This window comes from Sorex araneus, chromosome 5, assembly GCF_027595985.1.
Source record: "Sorex araneus isolate mSorAra2 chromosome 5, mSorAra2.pri, whole genome shotgun sequence".
Taxonomy (NCBI): domain Eukaryota; kingdom Metazoa; phylum Chordata; class Mammalia; order Eulipotyphla; family Soricidae; genus Sorex; species Sorex araneus.
In genome coordinates this window covers 153151414-153167546 of record NC_073306.1, presented here as the reverse complement: position 1 = coordinate 153167546, position 16133 = coordinate 153151414, and the positions used below count along the sequence as shown (strand labels likewise).

General features: G+C 43.6%; 1 protein-coding gene across 3 annotated transcripts in view; it reads left to right on the top strand.

Moving 5' to 3' along the window:
* Positions 1-16133, top strand: part of LCORL (ligand dependent nuclear receptor corepressor like) — a 155125-nt gene that overhangs the window by 138541 nt on the left and 451 nt on the right. The window lies entirely within an intron of this gene.

Sequence of the window (16133 nt, the reverse complement as noted above, 5' to 3'; positions counted from 1 at the left end):
CCCCGGCCAAATGCGCCTCTCCATAGCCACATTATTGGAAACACTGCTTGTTACACTTGACCAGTCCATCTGTATTTGTTGATGTCCCCAGAAAGAATGTGACTGCTATGTGAAAGTACAAATGTTATGCTTATTCTATTGTACATCATTCCAGAGTAATAAAAATTGAAGTGCTTTCTAAACATTTACCATTCTTAGCACTGTGTTAAATGCTGGTAAGTCAAAGATAATCAGTCTGGACAATATTTGGGGGCAAGTTTTGTTTTTTATATGTTAGATTTCATTTCATATTGAGTTAAAGAAAGCTGCAGTCTTCAGTTATATTACAGACTTTCAAATTTAGGAACACGAGACCGGTGTCCTTAAATCTCAGTTAACCCACAATCCTAGTTTGATCAGAATAGTATGAAGTAAAGAATTCATGCAGAACTTAATCACTTCTGTAACACATTTTACAGGAATTTCATACTAGCATGTTCTTTCTTGCCAGTGGCATAAGTAAGACCACTAAAACCTTTCGCTCAAAGTTTTATTGGGATCCGAATCCTTTCTCTTCTCGCTTGTATGGAGGCATCCTGGTTTCCCCTACTACTGTGACAGTCTCTGACGACACAGCTCCCCCCCCCCCCCAAACAGGAGCCCTGCTGCTTCTCCCCCAGTGCCCACCAAATCCCCGGGCTGCACCTCACTTCTCTAGACCAGTTCTTTGGTTCTGCTGTTTTGGGCTGTTTGTTGCTTACTCTTTTTTTTTTCTTCAGAGATTCTGCTTTTAAATGAATCTTTTTTTTACTATTGAGAAAATCCTTTTTTATTTTGTGTCTAATTTCCATGGAAATCAGAATCTTAAAAAAAAGTGTTATTATCGTTTAGGTAAGGCTTTTAGAATCATATTAGTTTATGGTATTGATGTACAAAGTCACTCCACCCTACCACCACCACGGTCCTTAGCTCACCTTTGATCCATCAGGAATTTTTAATAAAAATCTTTTTTCAATGGTATCTTTGCCCCTGTAATTGGAATCTTTATAGGAACTGAATAAAAGTTTTAGGTCTTGAGCTCTTGCCTGGGGTTTTAAAGAGTTTCTTATAAAAACTATAATCTGTTATTAAAATGTGATAAAATTCCTTGACATGTTTTTTTCCTTAGAATTTTTCTGGAACGTTTTTACATTAATTGCTTTGTAAGCCACTATTCAATTTGTCGAGATACTCTGCTTTACTACCATTGTATCTCTTTCATGGAAAAATTGTTGTTTGCTCAACAAATACTTGATACTCACCATGCATTGTGTTAGACTTAATCACAACTGAACTGAGAACTTAAAATACCTATTTCAGGGACTGGAGTAAGTACAGCAGGTAAGGCTTTTGCCTTGCATGAGGCCAACCTGGCTTCGATTCCCAGCATCCCTTATGGGTTCCCTGAGCACCGCCAGAAATAATTCCTGAGTGCAGAGCCAGGAGTAACCCCTGATCATTGCTGGGTGTGATCCAAAAAGAAAAAAAAACCCATATTTCAAGTAAATTTCACTTTGGCAACATAATTAGTAAAAGGGAATTTGGTTTGTTCTGTATACTAGAAGGTCTGCAGCATATACGCCTAAATTCCAGTTGAGGGAGACAATCCAACAATCCATTGCCTCCTGGTCTGTAAACTTTTCTGACAACAGGGCGTTGCTCATTCACTTACGTACTGTCTGTTTTGCACCTCAAAAAGCCAAATCAGATAGTGACAGTGGAGATCACAGGGCCTTTTCAGGAAAAGTCTGATGACTGCTGTTTATAGCAGTAGAAAGTTTGATGTAGTGTTGCTGGAACAAAAAGTAAGGGGCCAGAGTGATGGCACAGCGGCTAGGGCATTTGCCTTGCACTCGGCCAACCTGGCTTCAATCACCGGCATCCCATATGATCCCCAAGCACCAGGAGTCATTCCTGAGTGCGGAGCCAGGAGTAACCCCTGAGCAATGCTGGGTGTGACCCAAAAAAGCAAAAAAAAAAAAAAAATTCATTAGTAAATGAAAGTTATTCTATGCACTTTACCCCACACACACACACATCCCCTCCCTCTTCCACTCACAAAATACACTTCTGCCATACTCTTGTCTTGTTTCCTCTGTGGAGCAAGACCCGCCTTTGCAGAGAGCTGAGGTGAGAATCCTGAAGGATGCTTTATTCTCTTCTGTACGTTTATTCTCTCCCTGCAGCCTCCAGACCACTTCTATCTGTGGTAAGTTCAAGGGTCACCCCCCCCCCAGAAGAAAAATTCTGCACCGCTTGTTAGAACAGGATTGGTTTCAGTTCATCACAACTTAACTTTCTTCAGGTGTGCTCTCCATTTTCTACCTGCTTTTTTTTTTTAATTATATTGAATCACCGTGAGATTGTTAGAAGCTTTCATGTTTGAGTTACAATCACACAATGATCAAACACCCATCCCTCCACCAGTGCACATTCCCCACCACCAACATCTCGGGTATACCCCCCCTCTCCCACCCCACCCCCGCCTCTAAGACAGACAATATTCCCCATATTCTCTCTTAGGCATTATGGCTTGCAACACAGACACTGAGAGGTCATCATGTTTGGTTCATGATCTACTTTCGGCACACATCTCCCATCCCAACTGGTTCCTCCAGCCATCATTTTCTTAGTGATTGCTTTTCTATCCCATCTGCCTTCTCCCCTCCGCTCATGAAGCAGTCTTCCAGCTATGGGGCAATCTTCCTAGCCCTTGTATCTACTGTCCTTGGGTGTCAGCCTCATGTGATGTTATTTTATACTCCACAAATGAGTGCAGTCCCTCTACCTGCTTTTCTTAAGGAATTCTCTACTTAGGAATTCAGAATTTTTAAATCAGCGTCACTGGCCCTTCTCTCTCTCCTCCCCGCCCCCAATTTTCCTGTGTAGTAAACATTCTTTGTAATGGAGTAAACATTCTTTGTAATGGAGCTGAGGAGTCTGAGATTTTTCAACATCAGCAACACAAAAAGTCTGAAGGATTTTGTCCCATCAGATTTTTTCTTGCTTATTTTAACTTAATTTTAAATAAAAGCTCAGTTTCTTTTTCTCCCACCAATTCCAATTCCAGGCAACCTGGGAAATTTTCTTTGTTACTTTGGTTCTGTGTTATATAAGCATCAAATCTGTCTTTTATAAAGCCTGTATCTACATATACCCAGTTAAATTAATCTCTCAGAAATGTTTGTATGGGAGGCAGTGTCATCGACATAAAAGATAAAATATGGGTCTAACGTGAGATAGGATTTATACCGAATGGTTAAAGTTTATTTGGAACAATAGATACTGAGATAATAATTGTACAAATCTTACAAGTTTTTACTTGGTATCTAGTACTGTAAGAAATCTTTAAAAGGGAGACTTTGGAGGGGAAGGGCAATGGTACAGTGGTAAGGCACCCCATATGCTACCCAAGCCCACCAGGAGTGATCCCAGAGTGCACTCCAGGATACACCCTGAGCAAGTGCCAGGCGTGGCAAAAACAAAAAAATTAAAGGGAGACTAAGTAAAACCAGGACAGGAAGGAAACATTTCCGTAAGGCAGTGGCCATGGAGCTGGGCTGTGAGGGAGGAAGAACTCTGCCAAGTAGCCGAGAACCAGGAGTGCGTAGGACTTTTCAGGAAGGAATAATTGCAGGGGGATGTCAGCATGACGTCCTTGGTGGCAAGAAGGGTGAGTCCTGAGCGGTGTGACAGCAATGCATGCTGGGAGGTGCTCGGTTCTCATAGCTTCATTGTCCTGCAGTGCTCCCCGGTGCTTTTAGATTGAGGGAGATGGGAAAGGTTTATGATACCTGTTTCCTTTCTCAAAGACCTCTCAGACTTCCTTGTAGGAAATGAGCCAGACAGTGCAAGAATGGAGCTCTAGACCACTGCCGTGATGCTTCAGATAAAAACAGTGCTTTGAGAACGTGACGTGCAAGCATCACTGTGCATCCAAATCACCAAGAGCTCACGTTAAAGAAGAGATTGTTCAGCATCTGCTTTAGGAGGCAGAGTGGGGCTTACGTGATGCTGATGCTGCTAGTTTAGGGACCACACTTAGAGAAGAACATCAGTGACACAGTGATAATCATTCACTGAAGTTACTAGTTTCCCTCTAAGTACTATATAAACTGAACCCCACAATGTTTTGCTATTTTCATTTTCACTAAATTAGACATATTTTAGTTTTTTTCTCTTGTTCTTTCTTCTTTAGTCCTTGTGCTATTTAAAGTATGCTTTTAATTTCCAAACAGTTGAGCTTTTATGTTGTTGTTGCTGTTTTGTTTTTGGCTTTTTGAGTCACACCTGGCAATGCTCAGGAGTTACTCCTGACTTTGTACTCAGGAATCACTCCTGGCATTGCTCAGGGGACTATATGGGATGCCGGGGATCGAACCTGGGTAGACTGCATGCAAGGCAAACACCCTATCCACTGTACTAATGCTACGGCCCCACCTTTGAGAGTCTTACAGATTGCTTTCTTCTACTGGTTTCTAATTTAGTGCTGTTATCATTGTATGCGTAATCCATACATTCATACATTTCATCCATTTTAATTTACTGGGATTTGTTTTATGGTCCAGACTCTGTCCAGATTTATTATAATATGATGTCTGTGTGTTTTTGAAAATTAAATTCTGCTTCAGTGGGGTAGAATATTCTCTAAATGTCAGGTGAGCAAGTTGATAAACAGTGTTAAATGTCCTTACTGACTTCCAGTGTTCCTTGTTCTATCTTTGAGAAAGGGGTGTTGAAATCTGCAACTATAATTCTAGATTTTTTCAGTTTTATCCTTTCAGTCCCATGCAATTGTATTTATTGCATTTTGAAGGTCTGAGATTAGGTAGTACCCTTTGGTGTATTTTGAATTTTTATGTGTCCTTTCTGAATTTACGCCTTTGTCATTATGAAATGAACCTCTTCATTCTTAGAAATAGTCCTTACTCTGGGGAGTCAGAAAGCCTACTTATTTTTCTAGCTTATTTTTCTACATTCTAGCATGTTTTTCATTAGTATTAGCATAGTATATGTTTTCTCATGCTTTTAGTTCAGGCTTATTTGCAGCCATATATTTAAAGTATATTTTAGGCAGTATATATACTTGAGGCTTGCTTTTTTCATCCAGTCTGACAGCCTCTGCCTTTTAATACCCTCTTCCATTTAATATGATTTTGACGGTTGGATTTTAGTCAACCTCTCTTTTCTGTGTATCCCTTCTGTTACCTTCTTTCTCCCGCCCCCTTTTTTTCCTGTCTTCTTTGGATCAGTTGAGCATATTTGAGTCCAGGGCCTCAAGTGGAAAAACCCTCATTCTACAACTGAGTTACATCCCAAGCCTGTCATAATTGATTTCTAAAAGTAACTTTCTGGGGCTGGAGCGATAGCACAACAGATAGGGCATTTGCCTTGAACACAGCTGACCCCGGTTCGAATCCCAGCATCCCATATGGTCCCCTGAGCACGGCCAGGGGTAATTCCTGAGTGCAGAGCCAGGAGTAACCCCTGTGCATCACCAGGTGTGACCCAAAAAGCAAAAAAAAAAAAAGTAACTTTCTCTAGGTTTACCCAATACATAATCAATTTATCAATAATTACCTTCAAATACTCTACTGCCCCATATACACGCTTACAAAGTTTGGGGGGCCCTAGAGATAATGAGGGATTAAGGCACTTGCCTTGCAGTGGTCGACCCTGGTTCCATCCCTGGCACTGCACCTTCAGGAGTCATTCCTGAGCACTCAGCCATTAAACGTTACTTGAGCACTGCAGCTTGACATAAGCCAGTATACACAACACACAACCACACACAAACACACACCCACCAAAGGTGTGTGCACACAAACACAAGTTATTTTTGTTGTTGTTGTTGTTTAGAACACGCCTGGCCATGCTCAGGGCTTACCCCGGTTCTCGCTTCTTTTGGTGCATAGGGGACTGTGTGCGGAGCTGGAGATCAATCCAGGGCCTGTCTAGTACAAGGCAAGGGCCTTGACCCCTGTACGGTCTCTCAAGCCCCCAGAGTAATACTTTTAGAGCAGTCTACTTGCATCTCCTTCCAAATCTTAGTGCTCTTACTGGTATGTGTTTTCCTTCTATAATTGTGTAATACCCCCGATATGTTTTTCTGCTTTACAGAGTTATAATTCTAGGAGAATTTTAACTAGAGAAGTATTTTCATTGTGAATGCACCATTTCTGATGGTCTTCTTTGTTCTACACAGACCCAGACATATCTCTTACCATTTTCTTTCTGCTAGAGTAGCTCCTTTAGCATCCCTTACAGAGGAGTTTGCTCTTGACTGACTTGGCCTTGACCTTCTGAGGCCGGAAAGTATTTTGCACCTGTTTTTGAAAGCTCTTTTAGCTGCATCTGAAACTGATCTGGCCGTATTTTCCTTAGTACTCTGAAGAACATGTTGGTGTTCTCAGAGGAAGCTTGCGCTCTCTCCTCGCTCTCCTGGAGCTGTGCCTTCTTGCCTTCCAAATGCTTGGAAGATTTTCCCTTCAGCAGTTATCAGTGATGTGATTAGAAATGTCGTCGTTACCTTCATTTTCAAATAAATACCCTTTCTCTCCCCTTTGCCCTCATCTCTGTTGCTGTCGTTACTGTGACTGGGATTGGGGGGTGGCGGGGACTCGCACATGGTTGCTTGACGCACTCAGCCCTGGTGCAGTGCCTGTGCCCTGCTCCCCAGAGTCACGCTTCCTGGCCGTGGGGTCTCCCTTCTTGGATTTTTAATTGAGTTGTGGCGTTTGCTGGGGCCACCGTGCCACCAGAAACCAGCTCGGGCAGCAGAGGTGCCAGACCGCAGAGCGGCTGCGGGCAAGGCCCACCTGGGGGCGGTGTGAGTGCAGAGCCACTCAGCCATTCGCCTGGGCCCTTTGGGATTGTTTAGTTACCCGAGTATTTAAATTTAGTTTTTATCGATTTGGGATAATTTTTATTTTTTGGGAGGGCAATAGAGGGAGTTGGCTCCACCCAATATTGCTCAGTGGCTTAAAAAAATAAATAAAAGTGCAGCTCATTCACTAACATATTAGTAGAGATCATGCCATTTTCATGGAATGGAAGATTCTAGAAATCTGATGAAGCAAATTTAGGAATCACTGGTAGGGAAATGATGCTAGCAATCATGAAACTTTAGCAGTCTAATATTTCTGAAAAAATTAAGTGCATGAAACCTTGCACAAGCTTAAATCAGTGAGGACCTGTTGATGGGAAGAAATGGTCTGTTATTGGTCTTATTGCAAACAGGGCTTCCAAGCAACTACCTCAAAACCCTTCAGCTGAAATAAGCATTGACTGTAATTGGCAAATAAGGCAAGGCCGAAAGTTCTGATCCTGGCAAGCTCACATGTCGTGGTGTCATCTCTGCCCAATGGGACAAGTAAGGCTCAATCTGTGTAACTCAAACACCCAACGTATCAATCTAGGCATTTTTGTATGGAAAAAGCAGAGGTTTCAGGTGACATAAAAGCCCCCAAAATTCTGTGAGTTTCAGTTTATATCATATTTGCTAAAATTCTGTCAAGCAGAAAAAAATCTGTCAGACAGGTGAGGAGAATGCGAGGCACAGCAAACATAGGGATGGGTGAAGAATTGGCCCCAGCTGGTGTTGGGAAAGGGTGGAGGAAGGTCCTGAGCTGTGGACACTGATCAGTTCTTGAGATGCAGTTAGGACTGGATCCAGAAGCCTGTCAGTTTGTGCAGGCTTTTATAATTGGTTTGGTATTTGGGGGATCAACAACTTCATAATATGTTTAAACATCACTGTATCACTGTCATTCATTGATCATCGATTTGCTCGCGGGGGCTCAGTAACATCTCCATTCATCCTAGCACTGAGATTTTAGCAGCCTTTCTTTACTCGTCCTTCCCAATAGAGGCTCTTCAGGGTCAGGGGAATGAGACCCATCATTGTTACTGTATTTGGCATATGAATACACCTCAGGGAGCTTGTCTCCCCTGTGTAGGCAGTAAACTTTTGGTAGCTTGCCACGTTCTCCAAGAAGGAGAAGTAGCTATCAGATGTCGCATAGCTGCAATGCTTCCGGGAGCTTGGTTTCATAGTCTCTGGATGTTGGCTGTTGATGGGATTACACGGGCGCCAGGGGCAGTATCTGGGTGTGACTGCCTAGCTACTGGAAAATGGGGGATCTGGGCGGAAGAGGCCCAGGTCGATCCAAGCAGCCTTGGAGATCTCAGCCCCAGGTCCCACACACCTGGGTTCCTCTGCCGGTTCCTTCATGTGTGAGACTTGTCTGAATGTGTGGAGAGTGGTCTTGAGCATGGCTGTGGTTGGGTTCCGGAGGTCTTCAATTGCCGGGGCTCTGCTCAGGATGGGGAGGGAAACTCAACCCACCCCCTCTGAGAGACCCGGTGAAAACAGCCAGGTGCAGGGGCAAGAGACTTTGCGTCGCTCTCTTCCAGGAGCTTGGTTTAATAATCTCTGGATGTTGGTCATTGAAGGGATTACATGGCGCTGTGTATATTTAAACATATTGATTTAAAAATATGTTTAAATATTTAAAACATTTTAAAATATGTTTAAATATATAATTAAAATAATATTAAAATATAATTTTATATTAAAATATGTTTAATATTTTAAATAAACTAAAATATTTAAACATATTGATACCAAATTCATTTTTAGGTTTTTTTTTTCTTTTGGGGTCACACCCGGCTATACTCAGGGGTTACTCCTGGCTTTTGCACTCAGGAATTACTCCTGGCAGTGCTTGGGGGACCATATGGGATGCTGGGAATCGAACTCGGGTCGGCCGCTTGCAAGGCAAACACCCTACCCATTCTGCTACCACTCCAGCCCTCCCAAATTCATTTTTAAATCTAGGAAGTTTTTTCATTCGCCATGGTGAAAGCTGACTTGGGAATCACAGCAGTGTAAGCTGTGTTTGTTGCTTTCTAAGGACAGTTGGCTTTGTGGCCTGGATGTGACTAAAATTTCCTTCATTAAACCAAAAACTCAGGTACTCTGTTTCTCAGGAGAAGAGGTATTTTCCTGCAACCTTGGTTATTGTGGCTCGTTCTAATCATTATGAATGGCACTGTTAGTGATCAGGTACATCCTATAACCAGTATATCCTTCTTTCTATTAAAAAGAGGATTTTTCTCTGGTTGTGGTGAATTGCAAGTTTAGGATTTTAGCCCAAGACCTGAAGATATAGGGCCAGAGGGATAACAAAATGGGGAGGGCATTTGCCTTGCACACAGCCAACCCGGGTTCAATCCCCAGCATCCCGTATGGTCTCCAAGCACCACCAGGGGTAATTCCTGAATGCAGGGCCAGGAGTAACCCCTGAGCATCAATCATGAAGTGTGACCCAAAAAGAGGGAAAAAAAAATAAAGACTTGCGGACAGGTCCTCCCTGCTGACCCGCCTCCACGTTCTTCTGCCCCTGCTCCTGAGCCCCTCACGTGGGTCAAAGGCGAGGCCAGAAAGTGTCTGACTTCAAATCCCCTGCTTGCCAGTCGACCAAGGGCCATAAACTCATCAGTGTCCTGCCAAAGGGAATTTTTTAGTTTTTGCTTCTTGGGGTCACATCCAGCGATGCAAGGGGTTATTCCGGGCTCTGCACTCAGAAATTACTCCTGGCAGTGCTTGGGGGACCATATGGGATACTGAGGATTGAACCCGGGTCAGCCAGGTGCAAGGCAAACGCCCCACCCGCTGTGCTATCGCTCTGATCCCCCAAAGGGAAATTTTGCTCTTGAGATAAATTATGCCTTAGAAACGGAAAACTCGAACCCAGTCTGCCACTGAATAAGCATGGACTCATGTTTGTCCTTGTGGTTCAAAGGGAACCTGGGCTTAGCTGACTGGATCACAGAACTCTTTTGTCCTGGCACCGTTTAAAGCCAGAGATTCTAAATTAAACTTCTCTCTGCGACTTAGAGGAACAATAACTTAATAACTAACTCCTTGGACCATAGTCACTCCTTTTAGTTTTGATGTTTTGCAGCTGCTGTTTATTTTGTTTCTCTGTGGGGCGTCCGCAGCAGGGCCCAGGGGCCAGGGGCCCTTCCTGGCGGTTCTCAACCAACTAGACCAGCGGCTCAGTGCAGGAGCCAGGGGACGTGGTGCTGCTCAGTGCCCTGTGGTGCCAGGGATTGCCTGGGCCACCCCTGAATGCCCAGGGGCCTCCAGGGCTGTACCGGCAGTGCTCAGGGACCGTGTGGTGCCAGGGATCAGAATGGAGAGTGCAGCACTCACCTTAACCAAGCCCCGCGCTCTCTCTTCCCCCCACCATGATTTGGAGGACTGATGAAAATTGCTGCTCCCCTGCCTTCCTATCAAACTTCAAAATTCTTTTTGTTCTGTGTTGGGGCCACACCCAGGTCTGCACTCAGGGATCACTTCTGGCAGTGCTCAGGAGACCATATGGGGTGTCAAGGGTTGAAACCTGGCTTGGCTACGTGAGACAAAATTTCTACCCATTGCATTTGGCTCCGGCCCCCACAAACCACAAAATTCCTAAAGACAGACACTCTTTTTTTTTTAATTATTTCTTTTATGTGAGTTTTCTTTCAATTTTTTTTAAATTTAATTTTATTTTATTAAATCACCGTGTGAAAGATTACAATGCTTTTGGGCTTAGGTCTCAGTTATACAATGCTGAAACAACCATCCCTTCACCAGTGCCCATATACCACCACCAAAAAAAAAAAAAAAACCCACACAGTACACCTCCCATTCCGCCCCCCCACCCCCTACCTTGTAACTGATAAGTTTCATTTTACATTCTGTTTACTTTGGTTACATTCAATATTTCAACACAAACCTCACTATTGTTGTTAGGAGTACCCCACTAGATTCAGACCTACTGTGAAGACAAATAAGGTTGCGCGGCCGCGCGGTTTTGAATTTCTGTACTTTAACAAGAAGTCCAGGGAGATTTCTTCCAGATATTAGATAATTGCAGGCTTGAAAACCCAATCTGTGGTCGTCTTAATATGGCGGCCACCGCGCCCTTCATCCCCGGAGAGAAAGAGGCGAGAGAGAGAAATACCTTTCCCCTCCCGGGCGGGCACGGGGCCGAGGCTTAGTTCTCAGGCTGGAGACATTCTGCGAGGAGTTGCTCACGCCGAAAGAGGCTTTGCTGGGTCTGGATTCACGCTTGTACAGCTGCGGAGAGGCCGCACATGCATGCGGCCCCCGGGATCACATCTCGGTGGTGGGGACAATTTTTTTTAATTGAATCACCATGAGATAGTTAGAAGCTTTCATGTTTGGGTTACAATCACACAATGATCAAACACCCATCCCTCCACCAGTGCACATTCCCCACCACCAGTATCCTGGGTATACCCAGGTATGCCCTCCCCTTTCCCACCCTCCCCCTGCCTCTATGGCGGACAATATTCCCCATACTCTCTCTCTACTTTGGGGCATTATGGCATTAATGTATGTTTAAAGCAAGTGACAGAACAAAACAACAGAATGAAATTCTATGAAACTATTAAAGACTCAAAGTATTTGTTGTACACATATGAACTAACCTCCGAAATGTATGTTTAAGGCAAGTGACAGAACAGATTGCTACACACGGACACCTCAGGTCAGACTGGAGAGGCTCCAGAGGCAACACAGACACTGAGAGATCATCATGTTTGGTCCATTATCTACTTTCGGCACCATCTCCCATCCCATCTTTGGTCTTGGAGGAAGCACCTTTCTGCTTCACTAAAGCACTCTGATCTCTCTCTCTGCATTTCACAGCCCAGTCATAGTCGGAGATATTTGTGATGACACCATGCCCACAGATAGTGCAGGGGTCCCTCACGGCTGTCAGGGAACTACTGAATTAACAGAGGTAACAATTCAATAGGGAAATATACCAAATATCCAGAATTTAGGTTAAAGACGGTCAAGTTGGATGATTTCAGGTACAGTATAGTTGAAATTTTAAATCCTCTGTTGAAATCCAACCTCTGACTTCTCCCTTTCTAAGGGTGTACATGTGTTCTATGAAATCCTTAAACTGAAAATTAGTCTTGTGGTAGCTTTCAAAAGCATGACAGTCTCTGCCCCAGTGTGTCTTTTTGTTTTGTTTTTGAGCCACTCACAGTTGTGCTTGTGGCAGTGCTGGGGGATACAGGGTGCCCGGGATCACACCCAGTCAGCCGCACGCAGGGTACCTGCCTGCTGTACCCTGGCCCCAAGAATTTTTAATATGTTACTATTTTTTAAAGATCAGAATAACCCAAAAGTCCATCAGTTGAAGACTGACAAAACCCACAGAATGAAATTCTATGAAACTATTAAAGACCCAAAGTATTTGTTGTACAGATATGAACTAACCTCCGAAATGTGTTTAAAGCAAGTGACAGAACAGACTGCCACACACGGATACCTCAGGTCAGACTGGAGAGGCCCCAGAGGAGTCCCAGGAAACCAGCGACTGATCCTGAGTCCATGGACAAACATTTTAGTGTTTCTTTTTTTTTTTTAATTCTGCAAGTATATTGTTTTTTGCATTGCTTTAAAAGTGTATCATGAAAAATAGGGACATGTGTTAATCTTTCACTTGATACAGACGAGTATGATTATACCACAAATTTTTGACATTAAACGGCTTTGTCAAAATCTTAATTTCCAAATATGAAATTGTAAAAAGTTCCTCTAGACGTTAGTGGGGTTTTATGGGGGGCTGGGGAGGTGTTGGCTGGGCCATACCTGGCAGTGCCCAGTGCTTCCTTGTGCTCAAAGATCAAGCCTGATGGTGCTCTAGGAACCACATGGCGCTGGGGTCAGACCCAGATCCACCACGCACAGGCAAGTGTCCTACCTGCTGTTCTGTCTGTCCAACCCTTAGACTGCAATTTTTTTTTTTAAAGCAAGAACAGTTTCCCTTATCTTTGTATCCCCAAAGTGCTTACTAGTGAGTACTCCACAAAATGGTGGTATAGAAAAGAGAATGCAAATGCCCTGGAAAGTTCTAGATCTCTCAGAGATGCTCACGTCCATCTTGTTAGGACATTGTGAAAATGGATATATTCCCGTTTCTCTCTGCCTGTTTTCATCTCTCTGTCCCTTCTCGTCCCTCTTTCTGTGGACTCCTTGGAAGGTGCTCTTCTGTCTTGTTCCTACTATGCAGTACATCATTAGTGCCCAAGCTTTCCACACTCACGAGCTTCCTTAACTGTACAAGTTCATCATGTCCAGCACTTTTGTATTACTACACGTTCTGTTTGTTGGGGGCCACACCATGAAGTGCCCAGGGCTAACTCCTGGCTCTGTGCTCAGGGATCACTCCTGACAGGCCTAGGACGATCTGGGGTGCAGATGATTGAATCTGGATTGGCTGTGTGCCAGGCAAGTGCCCTACCTGCTGTACTGATCACTCGCCCCCATTACTGTTTGGGGACATTGGGTATTTTTGGTCTTTCCAAGGGGTGGGGGAGGGGGTTGTGCAGGCCTAACTGGCTGTGCTCGGAGCTTTTTCCGGGCTCTGTGGTCAGGGTCATTCCTAGTAGGGCTCAGAGGACCATATGGGGTGCCAAGGATCAAACCTGGATCAGCTGCCTGCAAGGCAAACCCCCGCCCCTAACACCCCCCCCCCCCGTACTCTGGCTCTAGACTGAGACTGTTTAGTTCTTTTTTGTAAAGCAATTTGGTATTTTCTTTGCATGCATATGTATCATTTGGTAAGCCCCTGGGGTTTATATGCCCAACTCTGGAGTATACATTCTACAGTTCTCCCCGCCCTGGTCAGCAGGGCCCTACAGGCCTTTCTCCGCCAACTGGGCCGACAGTTCAATACAGGGGCACAAGGCTCGGACACTGCTCAGTGGCTGGGCTCAGTGGGGGCCCCTGGGGCTGCACCCAGTGATCTGAGAGCCATGTGGGACCAGGAGTTGAGCCTGGGTAGATGCGCGCTAGGCACCATAAATGCTGCATTATCTCACAGCCCTAGAAAAGTAATTTTAAAACCTGTCTTTGAAGTATTGAAGAAAACTAGTTACAGAAGTACTCTCATCTTTGTCAAACCATAAACAAGATTATTTGTGTGCCCAGTTGTTGCTTTGTGGCTTTGTCTCTCCATCTGGAGAGTGATGATACTTGATACCCCATGTACCAAGCATCCTTACCTAGAATCCTTTGCATCCTACTTGAGTTTTATTGCTCATCTGGAGTTTCTCAGAAAGGTAGTCATCAAAACTTTGATGTTTCAAAAATACAAGTACTAAATATAGGAACACCAGTAGACCTTGGAGGGAGCAAACACTTTTAAAAAGCCTCATCTCAGCTTTGCTAGCTTAAAACATCAAAACAAAACCTTGTCAAACAGACTAGTCGAATAATAGCAACCAACTTTTTAAACTCAGTTGATATTTCTGATTAGAACGTTGCATGTTGGGTCTGTTTGTCACATGTCAAGCCATGACTTATAATTACAGTCCAATCAAATTTGTGGGTGGCTGTTGGAGCGGCTTTTTGAACTTTTTTAAAAATCAAAGTGACTTACAACTTTCGATGTTTTCTACTACCGTGGTTTGGTGTTTTGGTTTTTGCTCTGGTCTTAGGGCATGGAACACTATCCTCGGGGATACTTGAGCCAAATCCTCTGGGCTCCAGCTTCCTCAAGCTCTCTCCTGACCTTGATTCTTCAGTTCTATAAAACTTAGAACCCTGACTTATAATGCAGTTGGATGTTGACCTGAGTGTTGACTAAGTTTGGTCTGACAGGTTAATCTTACTTAATAGTGTGAGTCAGTTGGCTGAAGCTGTGGGGAGGTCAGGAGAATAATACTTAAATCTGAATGTTGTTACCACTTACCACGACTCTGAACAAGTCACTTAAATTTTAGCAAGGCCAGAGAAGATAGCACAGGGGGTAAGACAACAGCCAAGACTCTTCAATCCAACCCCCAAGTGGCCCCCCGTGCACTGGTCTCCAAGGGGCACTCCTGAACACTGCAGGGTGGGTCCTTTCACCACCCCCCAAATTTAGAGAACTGTTTCATTATTTATAAGAACCCTAGATCTGTTGGAGAAAGCTTAGGGAAAATAGACCTATCTCAATTAATTGGTTAAGTGTCATGTGAACTCATATATTGCAAGTTGCTAGTTAAGGATTCACATGAAGATGTGACTTGACTTCTATTAAATTGTCCAGTCTCAGAATTGCCTGTAGAAAAGACCAATTCTTCCTTGGATTCATATTTGTGACCCCAAAGCACTCTAACCCAAGTGTTTAATTCTGCATATTTGCAAATGTTTGTAAATTTATTGAACAATTCTGTATACTTTCTCTCTGGAGATAAAAAAAAATTAACATCCTTCAACTATTGAAGGAACAATAGGCAATAGTTAAACAATAGTTTTAATAGACATGAAGCAACAGTAAAGAACCTAGAATCTAAACAAGTGTCTAGAGATGCCATGGGACGAGGACCAGGCTTTGAAGGAAGCAGAGGTAGCGGTTTCCTTAGGTGGGAGCAAAGTTCAGGAGCAGCTGGGATCTGCTTGGGGAGACTGATAGAGACCCACGTTAGTCAGCAGACGAGAAGTGTGTGTAAGGGAATAACATTGACTAAAAGACTGACCAGTTTAATAGAAACCCAAACTTTTCCATCAATACAAAATCCATTCAAATAGGCAACCAGAATAGTAAACATGCCATGGACAGGATGCCAGGTGTGTTCTGATGAGCTGGCGACTGTGTAATACAGATACTTTAGCACTTCCATGAAGACAAATGTTTCTACTGGTTTTATTATCTTCAACAGAGCTTATAAAGAAACATAAGGGAAAGGGCAAGAGCTAATTTCAACTTCAACTTGGAGATGAACAACTTTGGGCCTTTTTATACTCAGTTCAAATTTGCTTTCATTGCTTATTGTAGTTCTACCTACTTTGCCTGGTTACGAAATCTCAATGACAGTGTGGATGAATATACCTAGAACATGAAAGCATTGAAAAAGATTAATCCTTGTCTTTTGGTGAGTCAAAGCCATGTTTGTTATTTTTTAGCCAGGTTCCCAGGGGGCTACAGCATAAGACTAAGGGGCCTAACCAGTACACCTGGGGAGCCAGAGGAAGGGAACAAAGTCAGAAGGGGGCCACACCACAGTCGAACAAAGGTCGAGAAACACCGGATTAAAGG